Here is a 24,154-nt window from a genome sequence, read left to right as displayed (position 1 = left end):
TTATTCTAGCCTTTAAGATGCTGGTTAATATGCCTATGTCCAACATCAGACATCATAGTTCAAAACCTCACATTAGCTCCTGACTTCAGCTTCCTGCTAATGTGGACCCTGGGAGGCAGAGGTGAGATGGCTCAAGCAGTCATATCCCTGCCACTCACCTGGGAAACCTGGATTGGGGGTCCCAGTCCCTGGCTTCAGCTCCAGTCCACCCCCACAGCCCCAGCTGCTGCAGGCATTTGAGAAGTTAGTAGATGGAGTCTCTCTCTCAAATAAATGGATGGAAGATCTCTGTCTCTCCATAACTCTACCTTTCAAATAATCTTTTTTTAAAAAAGCATCCACTGGCCAGGCAGTGGTCAGGGTTTATGGCCCATTCATCTCCCCTAGTTGGGCGGGCGGTCAGTCCCCAGCTCAGGCCAGGAGCCTGAGGAATTCAGACTCCATTTTCCTTCCTAAGGGCTTCCAAATCCCCACTGATAAAATATTATTTTATACAGAGCAGATATACCGAGGATGTCTCCAGGAGTTAAAATGCTGTGTTCACGCCCATTGTGGAAATGCAGATTCCTAGGCCCCAGGCCCGTCCTGGGGCGGATCCGAGGAGAGGCGTTGCAAACCGGCTGCCCAGTGAGTGTTACCCACGGTCGTGGTCGACAACGGTGTGGCCGGCCGCCTTCTGCAGGGCTGGCCGCGGTCTGGCGCTGGGTCTGCCGCTCGGGCGTGCGACCCTGAGCCCAAGCTCTGCCTGATTTGGGGAGGGAAGACCCCGGCTCTCCATGCAAAGCTCTTGACGGGTGACTGCCCCAAGCGAGTGCCAGGGGCGCGAAGGCTGGCGCTGCCGGCTCCGGGGCCCGAGCGCGGCGGGAAGGGGCTGCGGGTGTAGAGGCAGGCGCCGGGGGCAGCCGTGTCCCCGGGAAGGCTGCGCGGCCACCCCGCGATGGGTTCCCCGGGGCGAAGCCACCAGGAGTTCCTGCGGCGGCCCCGGCCGAGGGGTGGCGCGCGCCGCGGGCGAGGCGGACGTTGCGTCCTGTGCCGACAGTTTCCAAGGCGGAGAGCCAAGCGCCGCTGCTCCGGCGGTCTGCTTGGAGCGAGAAGCGTCTGCGGCCGGGTGGCCTCGCTGGGGCTCAGGCCAGCGCTGGGGCGGCTCTGAGGCGGAGGAGGGGCGAAAGGAGAGGCCGCGCCCGAGGCCCTCGGTGAGTCACCCCCACCCCAAGGAGGACGTGACCTCCAGCATTTATGCGTCCCCGATTCCTTGCCCAGCATGGAGCGGGGTCCAGCTCCGCGAAGACCTCAAGACCCAGCACTCCACGCCTCCCTTCCAGGTAGTTCTTTAAATAAAATTAATCAATTTTGGGGGAGCTGGCGCTGTGGCGCAGTGGGTTAAAGCCTCTGCCTGCAGTGTCCGCATCCCATGTGGCCCCTGGTTCGAGTCCCCGCTGCTCCACTTCTGATCCAGCTCCCTGCTAATGTGCCTGGGAAAGCAGTGGAAGATGGCCGAAGTGCTTGGGCCCCTGCCACCCCCTTCTGGGAGATCCAGAAGAAGCTCCTGGCTCAGGCCTGACCCAGGCCTGAGTGTTATGGCAATTTGGGGAGTGGAAAATTCTCTCTCTCTCTCTCTCTGCCTCTGCCTTTCAAATAAATAAATAAATCAAAGAAGGGGAGAGAGAGAGAGAGAGAGAGAGAGAGAGAGATCTTCCATCTGCTGGTTCACTCCCCAAATGGCTGCAACTGCTGGGGCTGGGCCAGGAGCCTGGAACTCCATCTGGGTCTCCCACGTGGGTGCCAGGGGCCCACAGCCCTCCCAGGTGCATCAGCAGCTTGTTGGATCAGAAGCGGAGCTGCCAGGACTCACATAGGATGCTGGGATCACAGGTGGCAGTTGAAGCCTCGGTGCCACCGCACCAGCCCCTCCTGGGGGTTCCCAGCCCTGAGTTTGTATGGATATCCCTGCAGAGCACGGAACACCTTGCAAAGGCTTGAGCCCCAGCCCTGGAGATTCAGAGAGGACGAACCTGCCCGTCACTAGGCTTGGAGAAGCGGTGCTCTGGCCCCAAACCCTTTGGGTCAGGACCGGCTGAGATGCAGCCTCTGAGAAGGTGGCTGCTGTTCCCTGCTGACCACTCGGAGTCCGCTGTGGAGCAGGAAGGAGGGTGCCCCGGAGAGCTGGACAAACGCCCTCCCACGCTTGGTAACAGGTCTCTCCTCTGCCGCCTGCCCTTGGCCCTGCTGGTCTCCAGAGCCCAGGGGGCTCAGGTGTTTTGCCTGGAGGGCGGGGCTGCCTCACTCGCACTGGATGCCCCATGCCCTGTAATTGTGGGCAGCTGGTGCCTTGGGGATTTTTTTCCCCCCTGGATTATTTTCCCATCTGGCTTTTCTGGCAAACTGTGAATCCAGGTAACTTGATAATTCCCGTCATCTCAGATTCCCAGTATCTCAGACTCAGGAAGCTACTGTGATTAACACTGTCTTCAAAACTGTTTAAATGCAGGACTCAGATGAGGAAACCTGGCAAATACACAGAGAAATCAGGACTGTATTTCCCCCAGCAAGATTTTAAAATTCTCTATCAAAATGAGCGCAGTTATTTAAAAGGAAAAACAAACGGGTTTAAAAAGTTTTTAGTCTGGAGGAAAACAGATTAGTTCTTGAGTTTTACATCCAGAATACATTTGATTCAGATTTTTGCTGTGCCTGGGACGAGGGTTTCCAGGGATCTCAATTCCAATTATTTTAAAGTTGTCCTGTTAGTGTTCAGTAAGGGAGCTGTTTCTAAAAACAGAATTGGGATTGGCATTTGGCTCTCAATTAAAACTTGGAATACCTACATCTTATATCGGAGTGTCTGGGTTCGAGTTCTGGATCTGCTTCTGGTTTTAGCTTCCTGCTACTACACACCTTGGGAGGCAGCAGATGATGGCTCAAGGAGTTTGTGTCCCTGCTGTCCGTGTGGGAGACCTGGCTTAGGCTGCGACTCCTGGCCTTGCCCTAGTGCGTCCCAGCTGCTGTAGGTGCTGGGAAGTGAATCAGAGAATGGGAGACTCTCTCTCTTCCACCTCCACAGGCTTTCAAACACATTTTAGAAAAACAAAGAAAAGAACTGGAAAAACAAAAAGTGAAGCTTTCCGAATTCTAGATTCAGATGATTTGTTGGGTTCTTCGAAAAACAGTTCTGACAGTACAGTGTTTTGGAAAGGACTGGGAAACGCATCAGAGGGGATCCGTGCCAGGCTCTGCCATGGGACTGCCTGGGCTCCTTCGGCTCCACCGTGTGCCATGTGGCTTCAGGCAAGCTTCCAGGTTTCCCTGAATGGTGAAATGGTGGTCTGAGCACTAGCTTGTGGAACCGTTAATGACGAGTAAATAAGACTGTCTCTGTAGCAAGTGCAACATATAGTTCTTGACACACATCCACACCTGACAAATGCCTGGTGTCATCACCATCCTTGTCAGCATCTCTCAAGGTTAGGGAGTCCATGGCCAGCGCCGAGGCTCACTAGGCTAATCCTCCACCTGCGGCGCCGGCACACCCGGTTCTAGTCCCGGTCGGGGCGCCGGATTCTGTCCCAGTTGCCCCTCTTCCAGACCAGCTCTCTGCTGGGGCCCGGGAGTGCAGTGGAGGATGGCCCGAATACTTGGGCCCTGCACCCCATGGGAGACCAGGAGAAGCACCTGGTTCCTGCCATCGGATCAGCACAGCGCGCCAGCTGCGGCGGCCATTGGAGGGTGAACCAATGGCAAAGGAAGACCTTTCTCTCTGTCTCTCTCTCTCACTGTCCACTCTGCCTGTCAAAAAAAAAAAAAAAAAAAAAAAAAGGTTAGGGAGTCCACTGGCTTGCTTTCTACAATAAAAGGTGACCACTCTTTTTTTTTTTTTAAGATTTATTTATGTATTTGAAAGGCAGAGAGAGAGCGACAAAGAGACAGAGAGGACTTTCATCCGCTGGTTCGCTCCCCAGATGGCCGCAGTGACTGGACCTGCACTGATCTGAAGCCAGGAGCCAGGAGCTTCTTCCAGGTCTCCCATATGGGTGCAGGGGCCCAAGGACTTGGGCCATCTTCTACTGCTTTCTCAGGCCATAGTAGGGAGCTGGATCAGAAGTAGAGCAGCTGGAGCTCCAGCGGGTGCCCATATGGGATGCCAGCACTGCCGCTGGTGGCTTTACCCACTATGCCACGGCGCCAGCCCCCAAAAGGTGACCACTTTGAGGAAGATAGTCTTTTCTTATACTCAAAAACATGGTAACTTCTTTGGTTTTGTTGGCAAGCATAAGCTTTGGAGGATTTTTTTCAAACTAACACTTGCTGCATAGATGGTATGTTCCAGGCTCTGAACTAGCTTGTTACATGCTGTTTCTGTTTGCATTCTCTCAATCTCTACAAGGTTAAACTCTCTCATTAATACTCAGTGTGTGTGAGGAATGGAACCAGAAAGAGGTTAGGTAACTGGGAGAAGCCTCACAGCTAGGAGGTGGCAACGCCAGCTCTTTCATTCAGGTCGACCTTTATTTTACTTAACAAAATGCTTCCCACTGTAACTGCTGGTCTCTTCATTTGTACAGGAAAATATATGGCAGTGTTAAGAGCAAACAATAGGTGATCGATAAAATATTCAAAAATTGAAAATAATCCCCCAAATATAGGCACAATGCAGGATTGAGATTTCCATGAGAAAGTATATTTTTGTAAAGCAGCTAACTTTATAATCATTTAATAAACATCAATATTCTACTTACTCAGTGTGGTACATCCCCCCTGCCCACCGCAGCCTTGAGTGGCAGGGCTTCAAGCACTTGGGCCATCCTCCACTGCCTTCCCGGGAGCATTAGTAAGGAGCTGGATTGGAAGCAGGGCAGCTAAGACTCAAACCGTCACTCTCACGGGGGATGCCGGTGTCATAAGCAGTGACTTAACCCACTGGGCCACAACACGGGGCTCCCAACTTAATCCCCTCTTTGAAGATCCTGTCTCCACACACATGGGTAGGTACAGTTATGATTGGAGGCACTGCGGGTTAGAGCTGCAGCATGTGAGTTCTGAGACCACACGGTTTGGCCTGTCACCGTATGTCCAGCTAATGCTTGTTTGCTACAGAAGAGGAGGAGACAGGTCCCAAGGAACAAGCCAAGGTCTCACCCCTGTGTCTGACTGTATTCCTGCTCCAGCTCCTCTTCTTCAAGGCCTTCCTCAGAGGGAGAGTCTAAACCACAGCTCACCGCACCGGGCCCCTCTTCTGCCGCCTCCACATGTCCCCTAAGGTACTACCCCCCCGACAGGACTCTGTTCCTTATCTTCTTCTGCCTTTCTTTCTGTCTTTCTTTCGACAGGCAGAGTTAGACAGTGAGAGAGAGAGACAGAGAAAGGTCTTCCTTCCATTGGTTCACCCCTCAAATGGCCACCACAGCCAGCACGCTTCGCCGATCCGAAGGCAGGAGCCAGGTGCTTCCTCCTGGTCTCCCATGCGGGTGCAGGGCCCAAGCACTTGGGCCATCCTCCACTGCCTTCCTGAGCCACAGCAGAGAGCTGGACTGGAAGAGGAGCAACTGGGACAGAATCCAGCGCCCCAACCGGGACTAGAACCCTGGGTACCGGCGCCGCAGGTGGAGGATTAGCCTAGTGAGCCGTGGCGCCAGCCTCTTCTGCTTTTCAACACTCCCTGCCTCTGCCCATGCATTCTCCAGGGGCCTGTTTCCATGATGTATCCTTGAGATCATCTTTTTAAATCCCATCAACAGGATGTGGGTTCATTCGCTTGTGCACCCATGGTAAATGAGCTTAGTTCCAGCCCATAGCTGCTCAAGGTCTGGTAGTGGAATCCTGTCGCCCTCGGCTTCCTCACCATGCTTTCTTCTTTCCACCTACCTGTGTGAGGCTGACATTGATACGCTGGCTTCATCTCCTCTTCAACAGTGGAAGTTTCATGTCCAAGGATGAGTGTATCCCATACACTGTGTCCATAGCATTATGGAATTTAACAAGTAAACCTAACACATTTCTGGATATACACCCAGAAGAATTAAAGCAGTAAGTCAAAATATTACATGTACACCGGTGTCAAGTTCATAGCAGTGTTATTCACAATAGCCAACAGGTAGACACATCCCAAGGGTCCATCCATGATGATTAGGTAAAGTGTGGTGGGCACATACAATGGGATATTATTCAGGCCTCAAAAAAGAAGGAAATTCTGACCCAGGCTAGCACTGGATGGGCCATGAAAACATTCTGTGAAGTGAAATAAATCAGTCACAACAGAATGAAAACTTCGTGATTCCGCTAAGAGTAGTTGAGTGCATAGCGACTGAAAGGAGAATGAGGCGAGGGAAGGGGAAAATGGGCAGGCGTTAAATGGGCCCAGTCTCAGTTTGGAAGCTGAAGATTTCAGGAAATGACTCCTGGTTATGACTGCACAGAAGTGAGAATGGACACGTGCGCTCAAAATGGTTAAAATGAGGGTTGGTATAATGGCCTAGTGGGTTAAGCTGCCCCCCGCAATGCCAGCATCCTGTAATGGAGCTCAGGTTCCAGTCCTGGCTGCTCCACTTCCGATCCAGCTCCATGTTGATGTGCCTGGGAAAGCAGCAGAGGATGGTCCAAGTCCTTGGGTCCCTGTCATCCATGTGGGAAACCCAGATGGAGTTCTAGGCTCCTGGCTTCTGCCTGGCCCAACTGTAGCCACTTTGGCCATTTGAGGAGTGAACCAGCAGATAGAAGACTCTCTTCCACTCCCTCTCCCTCTCTCTGTTACTCTGCCTTTCAAATACAAATAAATAAATATATTTTTAAATGGTTAAAATGGAAAACTACACCAAATATAGAAGAGAACCATAGAGTAAGAAGTTGGGCATCTTGGAAAGTGCCTTTCTCCGAGGTTTGCCGTGTGCCAGGTTCTTGGCAGAGCCCGGCACAGGATCTCTCTGTGCAGGCCCTGGAGAGGCAGGCACAGTGATGGAGGAGTGTGCTCATTTCAGGCGCTTCCTGGAGGCGATGTGTCTGCAGAAGCCTCCAGTCACAGAAAATAGGAGCTTGCACTGATGCGGGAAGATGCATATTGTTTTTTCTACCCATGTATGTTTTTTTCTTTGCTGGGAAAATCAGTACACATCAGAGACCTAAGGTTTCCACTGGCAGGAGAGCAGAGCATCTTGGCACTGGGAGCCAGGCGGGTGCGATGTTTTGTAGGCATCCTGGAACCGTCAGTCACTGTGGCTCAGCTGCCTCCTGCTTCCGAGGGCACAGAGCTGCAACAGCCCTCCCTGCTCTTCCACTCACCTCGGGGTTGCAGCAGATCTAAGTGTGTTTTTTTTGTTGTTGTTGTTGTTTTTTTTTTTTTTTTTTTTTTTTTTTTGACAGGCAGAGTGGACAGTGAGAGAGAGAGAGACAGAGAGAAAGGTCTTCCTTTGCTGTTGGTTCACCCTCCAATGGCCACGGCAGCCGGCACGCCACGGCCGGCGCACCGCGCTGATCCGATGGCAGGAGCCAGGAGCCAGGTGCTTCTCCTGGTCTCCCATGGGGTGCAGGGCCCAAGCACCTGGGCCATCCTCCACTGCACTCCCGGGCCACAGCAGAGAGCTGGCCTGGAAGAGGGGCAACGGGGACAGAATCCGGCGCCCCAACCAGGACTAGAACCTGGTGTGCCGGCGCCGCAAGGTGGAGGATTAGCCTAGTGAGCCACGGCACTGGCCGAGATCTAAGCTTTTCAATCTCCTGTGGCAGCCGTGGTGGATGTGGTCGACACTTACCTGAAATTGCTTTTATTGTTATTGATTTATTTTATTTTTTTGAAAGGCAGAGAGACACAGAGCCAGAGAAAGACAGACAAAGATCTCCCATCCACTGGTTTACTCCCCAAATGCATGTTAGCAGGCAGGACTGGGCCAGGCTGGAGCCAGGAGCCTGAGACTCAGTCCAGGTCTTCTACAGGGGTGACAGGGACCCAGGCTTGGGCCGTAGCCTGCTGCCTCTCAGAAGGCACGTGAGCAGGACGCTGGAAAGGAGCACAGAGCCAGGACACCAACCCAGGCGCTCTGCTGTGGGATGTGGGCGTCCCAAGGCGGCCTGACCACTGCCGAACGCCTGCCCCCAAAAGTGATTTAATTCACGTGGGCACAATTTCTTGGCTCCTTGCTAGCCTCGGGGTGAACTTTGATTTTCCGAAGTTTTGTGAACTTGAACAAACCATCGATGCTGTAAAACGCACTAAACACTGGAGTAAGGGAAAGGGTTTAATGGGGGAAACCCGACAGACCGGAGGGAAGGGGCAAAGAAGGAAAAGAGGGAGGAGGAGAGCATAAGAGAGAGCAAGAGAGAGAGAGCGATCGAGAGAGAGGGAGAAAGGAGAGAGAGAGAGAGAGAGAGAGAATCAGGAGACGGAGAGAAAGAGAGCCCTGTATTCAGGAACAGGTCCTCTTAAAACTTTGCCAGGGAGTGGGCGGGGAAGTAGGAGCAGTGCATCCCATTAGGAAGGGGGTGGAGCTGACACGGGTGGTTGGGCCATGTGGTCACTGGGCTTCCAGCAATGGCGGCGGGGGCCAGGGCCCAGGATGGTGTCGGGGTAGAGATTGCTCTATAGATAAGACTGCGCGATTTTACTAACAGATGCAGCTTTCACTTCCCCAGAGGCCTGGCTGTTTTCAGGAGGAGAACCTTGGTCTAGATCAGAAAGAGGCTGGCTGGGCCTGCAGGTAATTCACTCCCCTGTTAGTATCCCAACCCCTGAGTGCCACAAGTTTAGGACCAGACCCTGCAGTCAGAGCTTCTCACGGTGCCCTGGGCATGGTCCAGCTCCAGGTGGGCCGCCTGGGTTGGGCTGATTTACTTAGTTCCTGGACCCTAAAGCATAAAGCATGTCTCCTAAGTATTGGGAATAACCTTTATAAGAGGCATCCAATCTTAATTTACAGGAACGTATTAACTAACCAAGCTATTACCCAGGGTGTGGTCTTGAGCTGTAATCAGTGCAGAAGGAATCCCAAAGACCACGGAGGGCGGGGCCGCAGCCTGGGGCCCAGAAGGCCCTAGGGACCCGTGGATCACCTTTTGGAGTCTGTTAATCCCTGAAATCGGGAGCAGCACTTTATCTTAGTGTGATCCCGACGCAGAGGTTAAGAGCCAATCCTCCGATTTACTGCTGCGTACGCTGTGATCCAGGGGAACCGGCCCAAAGCCCCTTACACCAGGCCAGGGCTCCCAGTCACACGAGGCAGCGCCCTGGCCAATTGCCCTGGGCCCTGGCCATGTGGTGCTGCAGTGGGAGGGTGCACTGTGGAGTCAGGGAGGAGCTGGGCTGGTGCCCCCGGGGCAAGGTGGGAGCCTGGATGGAGAGCAGCTCGCAGGGGGCCTCCCTGGGGCTGGGCGCTAATTCCCAGTGTGGGGCTGCCCTGGGGAGCTCTCTTGGGAAGGGTGTTCAGCTTAGTGACCGCCTGCTATTTTACAGGCTCTGCAAGTCTCTCTCAGGAGCACGCGTAAGCTGTGGCTCCCGCTGCAGACGCAGACAGGACACAGGCAGAGGGAAGAGCCTCAGTGCAGCCCTCAAAGACAGCGGAGTGGGAGGCCACCTGGGTTGTGCTCACACCCACCCCTTGCAAAGCAGCCACACCGCCTGCGGCTTGGGTTTGAGAAGTGCGGGCTCCACCTACGAGGCCCTTGCTGTCGGCATGAGTGGGGCGATGGCGCTCTTCAACAAGAAGCACTGGAGACAAGTTTCGGTGAACATGTCTGCTTTATTAACGAGCAAGCACACCTTTCAAAGGGCAGGCGGAGGGGGCAAAGGGCAGGCAGAAGGGGCGTGGTGTAGCTAATTCAGGGCAACACCAATTCTATAGGATGGAGCCGATATTGGCGCCACTCTGCTTTTCCAATCAGCTTGAAGGTCACGTAGGCTAGTAGCTTTCCTGGTGGGCCTGGGCCACACCCGGGAGCAGTTTACCTGATTGGCAGAAGGCGGGGGTGGGGGAAATGTTCCTGGGGCTCCCCCGCCGCCCGCCAGCAGTCAGGCTAACTGCATGGGCTAGGCAGGCAGCCTCACAGGATCACCCACAGAGAAGCCCAGGGCCCAGTGTGGGTCTGTAAGCAGCCCTCCAAGGCAGGCACCCGGTACGGACCACTTGCGGGCGAAGTGTTCTGAGGCTGGTGGCTCTCCTTCCTCTAGGGGACCGGTATTCTTCCCTGGGGTCCCAGGACCCCATTTTGGTTCCTCAAGCTTTGGGGGCTTTCCCTGCACTAGGTCGCTCCCTTCAGTGCCCTGCCCCAGGGCAAGTCTTTCCCTCTGTCTCTGCCGCCACTTAGGGTTCCCGGGTGTTTCCCAGCCATGGGGCAGGGGCAGAAAGAAGGGAAGCAGAAGCCTGGAGTTTGGACTGAGGTTGGAGGATTAAGTTCTTCACTCACTAAGGAAGGATTTGGGAACACAAAAGGCAGGGGTGGGTACTGGCTGGGGGGAAGTTGCAGCTCAGTGGTGCTATTGATTTTAATCCCCACATCACAAATCACTTCGGTCTTAAAGAAACCTGACACACACACACACACACACACACACACACACACACACACACACTGGCCTGCCATCCACTGGTTCATTCCCCAAACGCCCACACCACCACAGTCAGGGCTGCCCAGGCTGAAGCCGGGAGCTAAGAACTCCATTTAGACCTCCCACATGGGAGGGGCCCAGGCACCTGAGCCATCACCTGCTGCCTCTCAGGATGCGTCAGCAGGAAGCTGGATCAGAAGCAGATCAACTTCAGTATGGGGTGTAGGCATCACACGTGGCTGCTTACCCTGCTGCGCCTCGGCGCTGGCTGCTGTCACGTGATTTTTCCAAGCAGGAGATCTCGGGAACATGGAAGGACACCAGCAGGTTCATTGGACGTGCCATAGGGCCAGGTTCTGGAAGGAGTGGCTCTGGGGAGGCTGTGGAGCAGCCAAGGACACCTTTAACACCGAGCGGAAGCCTTGCCGTGGGGATGGCGTGCGCGGGGTGCCTCAAGCCTGCCTGAGAAAGGGGATTTGAAAACCACGGGGGCGCCCCCAGAACAGCAAGCTGGGACGAGAGAGAGGGAGGTGACAAGGAAAGGAGAGAGGAGGGACAGAAACGTGCAGCTGTTGAGTGTTGAATGTCAGACACAGCACTGGGGATGAGCCAGTCCTACCACACCCCAGGACAGATGAGTCTGATTTCCCAGAAAAGCATTGGAGACCGGGCTACTCCACTGGCTGCCCAACTGGCAAGAGCTTGCCGTCTGGAGACGTCTGTCAGTGGTCCGAGCTGCCGCAGCACGTGCCTCGGGAGCCGCCTCCCATTACCGGGCTTTGATTCATGAACAAAGCCCTTGGCGGTGAGAAGGAGCTTCCCCTCCACGTGAACCACGATGGAGACGTGGGCCGAGGGGCCGGAGCCGAGGCAGGCCGTGGCTATCCTGGGAGGTGCCGGCAAGGACAGAGCGCCGCCTTCTCCCTCTCTGGCTGCACCTGCAGTAAACAGATCCATTTCATTTCCTCCACAAGGCAACAGTCTGAAGCTCCCGGGTGTGAGGATCTGTTGTGTCTGTTATTTTTTAAATACAGGGATATTTATCAACTCCTGGAAAATGGGTTGCACACAAAAGCCACAGTTCAGGATCTTGGTATGAGATGCTCGTATGATACAGAACTCCACAGAAAAGACCTTTTCTGCATATAGGACCACACCATTTCAGCCAGGGCTGAAGCCTTTCCCTCTGAAACCAGCAACAGTGCTAGTTTTTGTTGTTGTTACTGTTGGTTTGTTTTAAGATTTATTTATTTATTTGGAAGGCAGAGTTACAGAGAAAGAAGAAGAGGCAGAGAGAGAGAGAGAGAGAGAGCGAGGGGCCTTCCATCTGCTGGTTCACTCCCTAAAGGCCACATGGCTGGAGCTGCATCAGTCTGAAGCCAGGAGCCAGGAGCTTCTTCTGGGTCTCCCAGGTGGGTTCAGGGGCCCAAGGACTTGGGCCATCTTCCACTGCCTTTCCAGGCCATAGCAGAGAGCTGGATTGGAAGTGGAGCAGCCAGGACTTGAACAGGTGTACATATGGGATGCTAACACTGAAGGCGGTGGCTTTACCTGCTATGCCACAGCACCCACCCCAACAGCATTAAAGTTGTTGCCTAGTAACATGATGCTACTCCCTACTTTATAGCTCTTCTTTTTCTTCTCTTTTCTTTTATTCTTCTGTTTATAGTATTTAACAGTAGGTTAATGTGCTTACTTAAGTGTAAATCTAAAGTATCATCATGAAACTTTTCCTAAAGACGCCTCATTCCATTCTTCAGAGATGAGCTATATAATTTGTATGACCCTTTGCAGGGATTAAGTAGAAGGGGTATGTGGGCTTCATTCTGATGTTTCTGATAGGTAGGGAGCACATCAATCATGAAACCAGACAGTCTGATTAATGCTTAGTTTCATTTCTTACAGACTAAGCGCTACAGGTCGTAATGGGATGTGACTTTCCACTGTGGCTTCCTCTGACATCCTCAGCCTCCTCCTCATGGGACTCCTTTATCTAGAGCATGCGCCTAACTCCCCCACATGTTGTTGTTGTTGTTGTTAAAGATTTATTTGAAAGGCAGAGTTGCAGAGAGAGAGAGGGAGAGACAGAAATCTTCCATCCACTGGTTCACTCCCCAGACTGCTATAAGGGCTGGTGCTGGGTGAGACCAAAGTCAGGAGCCAGAACTCCAGCCACGTCTCCCACATGGGTGGCAGTCACCTAAGCACTAGAGCCATCTTCTGCTGCTCGCCCAGGCACATCAGCAGGGAGCTGGGTTTGAAGGTCCTCCCTACTCTCTAAGACTTCCCATCGCCCAGGAGTAATGACGAATTTGCAGTGAGTCATACATGGATCTCATGCTTGTACACAATGGCATTCATTTGACAGACTGGGAGCCTAACAGGTGTTTGTTCCCTACACTGAGTACATGTGGTTTGAGTGGCTGAATCCATGGGCTCACTCCCAACACACCCTCCTTTCCAAAGCAGGTGCCACCACGAAGTCTAAAGTTTGGCAGGCTGCGTAATCCACCCCTAGTCACAGAGCTGGCACAGGATGTCTGCTTGCCTCTAAGATGGCCCGGTCAGAATCAGTGCCGGCATGTGGATTTGAACACTTGTGAAGAGAGGCTGTCTTTCCCCAAGGGCACCTGAGAGATGGGAGCATGAACCTGGAATGGCTGGTGGCCATTTTACCTGAGTGGTCATTTTACCTGTTTGAATGAAATCGACACAGAGAAAGCAGAGCCAAGGGACAGAGACGGAGGAAGACCAAGCCTTGATGACGTTTAATTTCATTTCCACAAAGTGTTTGAAATATCCTTGTATTTTCTTGTCTTTTTAATTAAAAAAATATGTATTTAGGGTGGACGTTGTGGCACAGTAGGTTAAACTGCCACTTGGAACGCCCATATTCCACCCATATCGGAGTCCAGGTTCTGAGTCCTGGCCATTTTCCTTCTGATCCAGCCTCACACTACTGTGCCTGGGAAGCAGTGGATGATGGCTCAAGTACATGGGAGACCCAGATGAAGCTGCTGGCTCTGGCCTGGCCCAGCCCTGGCCATTGTGGCCATCTGGGAGGTGAACCTGCAGATGGAAGATCTCTCTCTCTGTAACTCTTCCAAATAAATAAATAAGTCTTTTTTAAAAAGTAGACTCGGAATGTTACGCACATTTGTCTGTATCTTGCTTTTTCTTATGAAAGGAGTTCTCCCCAGTGCACCTGGCATAGGGCTGATCTTTCCTGAATTGCTGCATCACTCTCTACGGTGAGTACATTTCTATTCCTGTTAGGGGCATTTGGGGGCATTTTCTCTTTTTCTTTCCTTTTTTCTTTCTCTTTTTTCTTTTACTGTTATAAGAAACTCTGCAATAAACATCTTTGTACTTACGCCCTGAGGCACTGGTGCTTTTATTGCTACAGAAGGGATGGATTCCCAAGAATGAGATTCCTGGGACATGGAGGCACCTAGACACCATGACGCTAAGTGCAGCAAGCCAATCACTAAGGACCCTACGGGGTCTGATCCCATTTACAGAACAGGGACAGAAAGTGGCTGATGACGGCCTGCGGCTGTGGGGGGAGGGAGCGCAGTTTTAGAGAAAGGTCAAGTGGTTGCTAATGGGTGCAGGGGTTCTTTCTGGAGTGGAGAAAAAGTTCTCAGGTGGTGTGGTGATGGTTGCACAACTCCAACTCCATTAAAACCATTACATGGTGCACCTGAGATGGGTATGTTTTATGGTGTGTGAATTCTATCTCAACGAAGCTCTTGTGAGAATGAGTCAGATGACTGGGTCATTTGTGTTTTATTAGATGCCACCAGACAACATTCCAAAGAGGCCGTGGCTCTTCCCATTTCCACCAGCCCTGAGCGGGAGCACCTTTTCCCCACATCTTCGCAAGCGAAGGGTCTTAATGTTCTTTCCAGTTTTACCGGTCTGCTGCTGGTGAAGTGATGTCTCATTTTTTTTTTTAACAGATTTTTTTATTTGAAAGGTGAATTGACAGAGAGGCAGACACACACACGCAAACACACACACACACACACAGAGGTCTTCCATCCACTGGTTCACTCCCCAAGTGGCTTCAATGGTTGGAGCTGGGCCAATCCGAAGCCAGGAGCCAGGAGCTTCTTCTGGGTCTCCCAGGTGGGTGCTGAGGCCCAAGGACTTGGGCCATCCTCTACTGCTTTCCCAGGCCATAGCAGAGAGCTGGATCGGAAGTGGAGCAGCTGGCTCTTGAACCGGCGCCCATATGGGATGCTGGCACTGCAGATGGTGACTTTACCTGCTATGCCACAGCAGTGGTCCCCTGATGTCTCATTTTTACTTTAATTTGTATTTCCTGGGAAGATTCTCATTATAAAAGTTGAATTCTATTTCAGTGTCTGAGGCAGTGAATATGAGGCTCCTCTGACATCACGTCTCCCCCAAGTAATCACTCTCCAAGTAAGCACTCCTCAAATAGGTGGGTTTCCAGGCCCCTCTCTACACACGTATAAACTAGCAAACATAGCATGCTGTTTTACAGCAAAGAGATCACGCTGGGATGTATTTCAAGGACTTGCTTTGCTCACATGACAGTAGTTCTTGCAGATCTTTCCCAACAAATGTATCTCTACCTCACTCTTCCTGATGGTTAAATATATACCGCAGTGTGGATGGATTCTAGTTTATGTAAACATTGATAGCAATTAGAGTGTATCCAATATTTTGCCATTTCAAATCAGGTCTCAATGAACAACCTTGTTCATACTTAAAAAAAAAAAAAACTGAAATGAGAGTCACATAACGGCCGGCACCGTGGCTCAATAGGCTAATCCTCCACCTTGCGGCGCCGGCACACTGGGTTCTAGTCCTGGTCAGGACACCGGATTCTGTCCCGGTTGCCCCTCTTCCAGGCCAGCTCTCTGCTATGGCCAGGGAGTGCAGTGGAGGATGGCCCAAGTGCTTGGGCCCTGCACCCCATGGGAGACCAGGAGAAGCACCTGGCTCCTGCCATCGGATCAGCGCAGTGCGCCGGCCACAGCGCACTGGCCACGGCGGCCATTAGAGGGTGAACCAATGGCAAAGGAAGACCTTTCTCTCTGTCTCTCTTTCTCACTGTCCACTCTGCCTGTCAAAAAAAAAAAAAAAAAGAGAGAGTCATATAACATAAATGTGGGGAGCAACTCGGACTAGACTAAGTTACTGGAATTAAGACTTATTCTATGCATCTGCTCTCCCACAATATGGCGCTGGGAGAGGAGGAAACAGCTTCTACACAGCTGCCTCCAGTTCAACCAATAAACTGTAGGACCTGCTCCTGATTGGAGGAGAGCAGCGTACTCGGCGTGTGGGTAGCAGAGTTGGGATTGGTGAAGAGGACTATAAAGGAGGAGAGAGACAACATGCACCAGGAACATCTAAGGGGAACACCTGTGCAGCCCCCGAGAGAGCCGGCCGGCAGTGTGCCACTCCCCCGCGGAAGTGGGGAAAGTGGCAGGGGGAACCGCCCTTCCACGGAGGTGGAAGGGACGGTAGCCAACCCGGGAAGAACCAGCAGCAAACCCGGGGAGGGCCGAGCAGACAAAAAGAACAACCCAGGGTCCTGTGTCGTTCCTCCACGAAGAGGGGGAGCGACACATAAAATTAATATTTTAAAATGTATTGTCCAGGGCTGGTGTTGTGAATTTAGCTGCTGGGTGTGACGCCCCATATCTTAGCGCTGGTTTGAGACCTGGCTGCTCCACTTCTGATCTGCTCCCTCCTGGTGCATCTGGAAAGAAAACGCAAGCCTCCTCTACACTGTACCCTTGATGCCCCGTGGCTCTCGGGAGCCTAGAAACTTGAAGACTGGAGGCTTCCTTTTCCACGTGAGCTCAGCAAAGGGTACAAAGCCCCAGAACTTAAAACCAGGCATCTGAGGCTGGCATCGTGGCACAGAGGGTCAGGTCACTGTCTGTGACGCTGGCATCCCATGCAAGTATCAGTTGGGGTTCCAGCTGCTCCACTTCTTCCAAACCAGTTCCTTGCTAACGTGCCTGGGAAAGCACTGAAAGACAGCCCAAGTGCTTGGGCTCCTGCCAACCACGTGGGAGACCTGGATGGAGTTCTAGGTTCCTGGTTTCAAACTGGCCCAGCCCTGACTGTTGCGGCCATTTGGGGAGTGAATCAGCAGAGTCAATCATTACAGACTTGCCTAGCTAAATGAGGACTCAAAATGGGATTTTCGTAGCCTTACATTTTAGAAAAATAAAGTCACATCTCTTGTTCCTCTGGACTTAAGAGGATTTGTTCCCACGACATTTGTGGCAGCAGCACCTGACACCCAATCGCTGCTGAATAATTCTGTGTTGAGTGAGTGGGAGAAGAACTGGTCTTAGGTTCTTTCACTGGATGAGTTCTGACCTCACCCTCATTCTCGCCGTCTTTCTGATTTTTGACGATGGAGTTGAGTGTGTGTGTGTACGTGCATGTAGGGCTGGGTGAGCTGAGTGGGAGGGCGGGACAGTGTTCAAGAAAACAAACAGTTCTCCAGGATTCCCCAGAGGGGCTGCTTCTGGACCCAAGGCATGCAAAGGAGTCCTGCGTTTGCACGCTGGCTCCTGGACAGGCTTCTCCTGTTCCCTTCTGGAGTTCGCCGGCCCTGGCCTGAAGCACTGGGCGCCTCTGACCTGAGTCATTGCTGCCTGCACGCAGGTCCCACACGGCAGAGGGCTGCGCCCGCCTACGTATTTCTCCTTTTCTGAAGATGAGGCTCTGGCCCTGGGCTGGGAAAGGAGGCTGGGGGAGCAGAGACAATGGTGGCAGAAGGGTGTGTGGCTGTCAGCTCTCTCTTTCTGGCTGCTGGCTGAGGGCCCTGGGGCAGGCTGGCTAGGGCTAGGGAGCAGGGCGAGAGGGGTGCTCGGCCATGCGAGCTCACAGGGACTGGCTGTGACCTCAGTTTCCCCCACCACCTGGGAAGCCCCAGGAAGGGTGGGATTCATGGCGCCCATCAGTCCCACAGGGAGGGAGGAAGCCAGAGGCCTCCCTCAAATCTAGGCTCTCTGCTGAGAGAGGAAAAGCCCCAGGCAGCTCAGGTGACAGTGGGGTGGCCTGGGGGTCAGCCTTCCAGGTGGTTTTAAAGAATGCACAGGTGCTGCCAGGAAGAGCTTACCCCACCTGGAAGATCCCAAGGCGGCTCTTTACTGGGTCAGACCTTTGGGTTATTTTTAAACCCTGGATCAAGTTCCAGACAACATTTACCCCGCAGTCTGAACAGCTCCGGAAGGCAGGCGGTGCTGGCAGGGGCTGGCGGGAGGGCGTTTGCAGCAGCTGACTCTCAGGTTATGCTGACCCAGGGAGCACCGCCAAGCGCAGGGGCCCAGCTAAAGAGCAAATATCACAGGGGCCGTGAACTTCAGTAACCGCCTGCACCCAGCCCCCTCCTCGGGTCCCTGCCAGCCCCTCTGGACGTTTTGTGCTTTAATAAGAAAGGCATCGTGGCGCTAGATTTGCTGCAGCATGGAGACAAAGGAACAGGCAGCGCCAGAGCCCAGGGCGTAGAGCGGAGGTGCACCAGGGGACAAGGCTCAGGTGTCTGGGCACATCGAGGCGGACTGGGTCAAGGGCCGCAAGGGCATTGGTAAGCAAAGGGCTAGGGAAGGCAGAGACACGTGGGTGTCAGGGGTGGGTAAGCACGGAGCCATGGGGCATGCCAGGACTTGTGGCTGGCAGTCAGGGAGGAGGGGACATAGAAACTGGACCTGGCCGGGTGCATAGGTCTCACCAGACAGACGGGGAGCAAAGGGGAGGGACAGCAGACCAGCCTGAGCCAGCAATAGGAGAGCTCAGGGCACATGGAGGGTGGTAGTATGAGGAAACCCAGAATTCACGGTGAACGAGCACGGGAGAAAATGCGGGAAGGGTCCATTATAGTTGCCTGTAAGGGTGCTCGGACTTTAAGCCAGAGCAAACCGTGTCAAGGAAGGTTTTTGAAGAGGGAAATAAAGTGATTGGAGTGACAACTTCTAAGTGTTTAGTGGATGGCTGTGCGTAAGAATGTGCTAGAAGCAGGGAGCTGGATGCAAAGAGATCGGGGAAGAGGCTTTTCCAGTGGCTCAAGTGGACAGAAGGACCTTCATTAGATGGTGGGGAACAGGGGCCAGGGCATGTACGTGGAAGCTGAGGCAAAATTCGAGTCTGGATGACTAGGAGCGTGGACAGTCTCCTGCAGAGAACAGAGAAAGCAGAGGGAAGTTGGGAGTTGTGCCTGTTGATTCTGGGGGCAGGAGTCCAGGTGTCGTTAGGCTGGAGACTTGGAATCACTGAGCGCAGGCAGAGCTAACACCAGGAGAGGGGGCCAGGAGGTGGCGGCAGAGGGAAGGCTGGGTAAGGACTTCTCATCACCACGCTCCATTCTCCATCGTCTGTTTAGTAATGGGACTTCCTGGCTTGAAACAGACACATGGACACTGTGTTAGCTTTTCCTTGCCATAGCTAAATACCTGACAAGGACTACTTAAAGGGAAAGTGGTTTATTTTGGCTCACGGTTTTGGAGATTCACAGTCCAAGACAGGGTGGGCCCCAGTGGCTCAGCCATGGGGTGAGGTTAGAGGGCGCGATGGTGGAGGGAGGGCAGGGAAAGGCTTCCTTGTGAGCCAGGAGGCGTACACTCATCATCTGTGTCTGTGTGGGCTCTCTGTATAGAGCCACCATGATTCCTTCTTGGGCTCCACCCTAACAGCTTAATGGAATCTAATCAGGCACCAAAAGTGGATTATGTTTTTTACCCCTTACTCCATTAACCATTAACAGTAATCCATTAATCATTAACGTAAGGTTCTGGAGAACAAGTCTTTACCATGTGGATACCCAAAGTCTTATCCAAACCATAGCAGACACCCAGCTGATAGGATGTTTCCCAGCTTCCGCCGCACCTTGGTGTGGTCAGATGACCAACTTGTGGCCAATGGGATGTGAGCAGAAAGGACGTGTGTGCGTGCAACTTCCAGGTCACGTCCTTCGAAAAGACTGCTGCTTCCTTTCTCGCGACGCTGATGTGCTGGGGAGCCAGCAGGGAGCAGGAATACGAGGCTACCCCCCAGGAACAGGGGGAGAGCAACACAGAAAGAAGCTGGGCTCCTGCGTGAGCCGTGAGCCTGGGTGCCCAGCTCCCCTGACTGCCTGCCTGGCTCCAGACTAGCATGGAGAGGAGAAATGCGCAGCTGTCTCGTTGGAGCCACTGTCGGTTATCTTGGCAAATGCGGGATCATTTTGTGATAGCAGCAGCTAAGCCTGCATCCTCAGTACTATGCATACTAACGCTGATATTTCTATTGAGAATAAAACTGGGGCCAGCACTGTGGCATAACAGGTAAAGCTGTCACCTGCAGTGCCAGCATCCCATATGGGCGCCGGTTCAAGTCCTGGCTGCTCCACTTCCGATCCAGCTCTCTGCTATGGCCTGGGAAAGCAACAGAAAATGGCCCAAGTCCTTGGGCCCCTGCACCCATGTGGGAGACCCAGAAGAAGCTCCTGGCTCCTGGCTTTGGATCAGCGCAGCTCGGGCCATTGTGGCCATTTGGGGAGTGAGCCAGTGGATGGAAGACCTCTCTCTGTCTCTCCCTCTTCTCTGCCTCTGCCTCTTTGTAACTCTGCCTTTCACATAAATAAGTAAGTCTTTAAAAGAGAGAGAGAATAAAACCTTTTGTGGTATGCCAACACTTAGGTGAAACAATTGGGAGAAGATGCAAGGAAAAAGAGGAGAAAAAGCAAAGAAGTGAACCATCACAGCATCCAAAGGAAGAGAGTAAAGCAACAAAAAGACAAACAGGGTTAGGTGCTGCGGCTCACTAGGCTAATCCTCTGCTTTGCGGCGCCGGCACACCAGGTTCTAGTCCCGGTCGGGGCGCCGGATTCTGTCCCGGTTGCCCCTCTTCCAGTCCAGCTCTCTGCTGTGGCCAGGGAGTGCAGTGGAGGATAGCCCAGGTGCTTGGGCCCTGCACCCCATGGGAGACCAGGATAAGTACCTGGCTCTTGCCATTGGATCAGCGCGGTGCTCCGGCCACAGCGCGCCGGCCGAGGCGGCCATTGGAGGGTGAACCAACGGCAAAGGAAGACCTTTCTCTCTGTCTCTCTCTCACTGTCCACTCTGCCTGGCAAAAAAAAAAAAAAAAAAAAAGGCAAACAGGGTTAGGTGCAGAAAAGCCTGCAGAAACAGATTCCCAAGAGATTCTCGCCAGAATTTCAGCAGACTGGGGACCCTAAGTCAGGCACTGTAGCTTACCCCAGAATGAAGGCAAACGGAAAGTGTCTACTCCCTCTGTGTGTGCTTCTGTAAGTTTGTCACTGATTTGGACATTTAGAATTCTGCATTGGCCTTTTTGCTAAATTTATTTATTTAAGTTATTTGAAGGGCAGAGAAACAAAAAGAGAAAGAGAGATCTCCCATCTGTTGTTTCACTCCCAAAACGTCCACAACGGCAGAGGCCAGGTCAGGATGAAATGAGGAGCCAGGAACACAGTCCGTGTTGTGTGGGGGCTGGTGTTGTGGCGCAGTGAGGTAAGCCACAGCCTGCAGTGCCGGCATCCCATATGAGTGCCAGTTCATGTCCCAGCTGCTCCACTTCCAATCCATTTCCCTGCTAATGTGCCCGGGAAAGCAGCGCAAGATGGCCCAAGTATTTGGACCCCTGCACCTGTGTTGGAGACCCAGATGAAGCTCCTGGCTTCAGCCTAGCCCAGTTGTGGTGGTTGTGGCCATTTGGGGAGTGAGCCAGCAGAGGGAAGATGTGTGTGTGTGTGTGTGTGTGTGTGTGTGCGCGCGCGTGTGTATGTGTCCCTCTCTCTCTCTGTAACTCTGCTTTTCAAATAATCTTTTTTGAAAAAAGTATTATAAAAACAAGTCCACATGTGGAGCAAGAACTGAACTACTTGAGCCACGACCTGCTGCCTCCCATGGTGGCACATTAGCAGAAGGCTGGAATGAAGAGCTGAGACTGGAAGAGGCAGTCTGACATGGGATGTGGGTGTCCCAAGAGGCGCCTCCACCACTGCACCAAACAACCACCTTGCATTGATTTTCGGTTAAAAAAAGAATAAATCATGTCTATGCATGCTTGTGCTCATGAAATGAAAGTATGCTGGTGCTTATCTGGATGAATCATGATTTTTCTTTTTTCTTCTTCTTCTTCTTCTTCTTTTTTTTTTTTTTTTTTTGACAGGCAGAGTGGACAGTGAGAGAGAGAGACAGAGAGAAAGGTCTTCCTTTGCCATTGGTTCACCATCCAATGGCCGCCACGGCCGGCGCACTGCGGCCGGCGCACCATGCTGATCTGATGGCAGGAGCCAGGTACTTGTCCTGGTCTCCCATGGGGTGCCGGGCCCAAGCACTTGGGCCATCCTCCACTGCACTCCCGGGCCACAGCAGAGGGCTGGCCTGGAAGAGGGGCAACTGGGACAGAATCCGGCGCCCTGACCGGGACTAGAACCCGGGGTGCCGGCGCCGCAAGGTGGAGGATTAGCCTAGTGAGCTGCGGCACCGGCTGAATCATGATTCTTCTGGAATATTACTATGCCACCAAAAAAGAAATTTTAAACATTATTATATTCATGAAAGCATGCTCATTTTCCTCATCGATTGACTTGCTAATAGTAAAAGGTGTGCACAGGCTGAGCTGTACAGGTAGAAATCTTTTGGTTGCAAAGGAAAGATAACCCAACCCAGACCGATCTGAGCTGAAAGGTCACTCTTGAGCTCACCAAGCTGAACGTTTTGTCACTGGGACCCAGTTTCTCTTTCCCTCGGGTTGAAGACGGCTTCATGGTGAAAGAAGCCTTCTCTCCGCAGACCCCAGATGGCTGTGCTGCTGCTCCCATCCACCCCCGCGTCAAGCCCAGTGGAGAATGCTTGGGCTTCTGCCAACCACGTGGGAGACCCAGGCAGAGTTCCAGGCGCCTGGCTTTGGCCTGGTGCCAAACCAGCTGTTGTGGCCACTTGGGGAGTGAACCAGCAGATGGAAGATTCCCTCTTTGCCTCTTCTAATTCTTTTAAATAAATAAATCTTAAGACAACCAAACAAAGCTAGCACTTACAAAGCACCTCGAACAGTAGCTAGTGCAGAGTAAGCACCCTGCAAATACAGATGTGTTGGCCAGGCCTCAGTCCCAAGTCCCTCTTGTCATGCTGTGACTATGGGGGAGGGACGGCGGGCATGGTACCCAGGAGCCACAGTTCCCACGGAGGTGTGTGACCACGCTCTCTGGAGGAGTGGAAGAACTCACGGTCGACAGGTGGGAGCATAGGTGTGGGAGGAGGGCATGGGGTCACAGCAGAGGTCAGGGGTGGATGCCTGAAGGAGGCGGGCTCCGTGGTGCAAGGGACCCCCAGCGCGGGGGAGGCCGCAGAAGCGGGGTGGGGCAAAGACGACCACACAAGGCCAGGGAACCTCAAGGTTTTTTCTCTGACGACCCCTGGATACCCTGATCAACTCAGTGGAGCTGGATTTCCTTCCAAAAATGATATTTCCCCCAAATGTTGGTTTTTAATATTTGGGTTCTACACCATTCCTTTCCTAGTCTTTTTTCTTTCCCCCTCAACTCATCACACAGGGTTTGAGGGCCCCCGGAAACCTTAGCACCATGTCTTGCTCACCTCCTTGCGTGACCCAGTCAAGCTGTCATATCCTCGCTGGCGGAGCTGTGCCAGAGGCTGGGGTGAGGGTACCCTGGGGGACACAGGCTTCCCTGGCCCTCATCCCAAGCTGGAGGCCACTTACATAGGGGAGTCCAAGATGGGGGGTGGGGAGGGGAGGTAGGGTATCAACCAGAGCAGACAGTGGCCTGGGACAAATGTCCTCTGGGCTCTGGGGAGTGGTGACAAGTTGGGGACAAAGTGTCTCAGGCAGGCCTCAGAACAAAGGGATGTGGTATGGTGACAGCTCCTGGTCTCTTCTCCAGGGATTCATTTTCCCTGCTGAGGAGGTTGGACTTATTTGTGTTCTGCAGAGGGGAGAGGGGGCAGGTCCAAGACAATTGCATTCATTTCTTTCAGAAGAATTTCCCTGGGTCAGGCAAGGGGGCTTGGGAGAGAGCCCCCCCCCCCCCCCCGTGCTTGGTGAGGAGAGGGAAGGGAAGGTTGGAACCCCCACCCCCTGCCTCTCTGGAAGCTTCTGTGGCCTCCCACTTCCTGCCCTTTGCCGAGTGGCATACTCTAGGTCCTGTCTTCCAAGACCCAGCGCCATGTTGAAGCTTCAGGTCCACGGAGAAGCTCTGTCTACTGCAGCACAGCACCTCTCCCACATTTGGGTTTGGAAATCCAGTTTTTGGGGCACAGGCATTTGGTGTAGCGGTGACTACACCCACATCCCACATCAGGATGCATGGGTTCTACCCCTACCTCTTCTCCCAGTTTCAGCGTCTTGGGGATGTGCACCCGGGATGGCTCAAGGACTCAAGTTCCTGCCACCCATGTGGGAGACCAGATGGAGTTCCAGCTCTTGGCTTCTGCCTGACCCAGTCCCACCTGCCGTAGGTATCTGAGGAGTGAACCCATGATGGAAGATCTCTCTCTGTGTCTCTCTGCCATTCAAATAAGTAAAACAAATAAGTAAGTAAAACCAGCCTTGTGCCATGTGACAGCATAGGGGCCATGAGCTAAACAGTGGGACTTGGTGATCCCAGGG

General features: G+C 53.0%; 1 long non-coding RNA gene across 1 annotated transcript; it reads left to right on the top strand.

Annotated features, from left to right (window-relative positions):
- Positions 1 to 933: 933 nt before the first annotated feature.
- Positions 934 to 22,553, top strand: LOC127490790 (uncharacterized). Its single transcript, XR_011389284.1, has 4 exons — positions 934 to 1,322; positions 8,617 to 8,681; positions 9,434 to 18,113; positions 22,321 to 22,553. It is a non-coding gene; the product is annotated as an uncharacterized lncRNA (long non-coding RNA).
- Positions 22,554 to 24,154: the final 1,601 nt, after the last annotated feature.

This window comes from Oryctolagus cuniculus, chromosome 6 (genome assembly GCF_964237555.1).
Source record: "Oryctolagus cuniculus chromosome 6, mOryCun1.1, whole genome shotgun sequence".
Taxonomy (NCBI): domain Eukaryota; kingdom Metazoa; phylum Chordata; class Mammalia; order Lagomorpha; family Leporidae; genus Oryctolagus; species Oryctolagus cuniculus.
Note: the sequence above shows the minus strand (reverse complement) of the source record. Positions and strands in the feature narration are given on the sequence as shown.